This window comes from Geospiza fortis, unplaced genomic scaffold (assembly GCF_000277835.1).
Source record: "Geospiza fortis unplaced genomic scaffold, GeoFor_1.0 scaffold1695, whole genome shotgun sequence".
NCBI lineage: Eukaryota > Metazoa > Chordata > Aves > Passeriformes > Thraupidae > Geospiza > Geospiza fortis.
In genome coordinates, this window is record NW_005054743.1 from 78,925 (window position 1) to 79,574 (window position 650).

Here is a 650-nt window from a genome sequence, read left to right on the forward strand (position 1 = left end):
GGATCCCATGGGGGGTGAGGTGGTGGGGGGTACCCCAAAACCTGGGGGGACATCGGGGACATTGCAGTGAGGGGAGCCCTAAAACCCAGGGGATGGGATGAGGGGCCCTGAGGGTCTGCAGCAGTGAGGGGCACCCCAAAACCTGGGGGGACACCGGGGACAGGGCAGTGAGGGACATCCCAAAACCTGGAGGGACCTGAGGGACACCCCAAAACCTGTGGGGACATGGGGGACACGGCAGTGAGGGACACCCCAAAACCTGGGGTGGGATGGGGGACATGGCAGTGAGGGACACCCTGAAATCTGGGGGGACATGGGGGACAGGGCAGTGAGGGACACCCCGAAAATTTGGGGAACACTGGGGACACAGCAGTGAGGGAAAACCCCAGATCCTGGGGGGACAGGGCAGTGAGGGACACCCCGAAACCTGGGGGGACATGGGGGACACCCCAAAACCCGGGGGGTGGGATGGGAGACCCTTGTGGGGGCTGAGACAGTGAGGGACACCCCGAAATTTGTGTGGAACGGGGCAATGCAGAGGGACACACAGTGAGGGTGATGTGGTGACAGGGGACACCCCAAACATGGGAGGGGAGCCCCCCAAAAAATGTGGGGACCTTTGCTGACCCTGCCGTCCCCCGCAGCCCCTC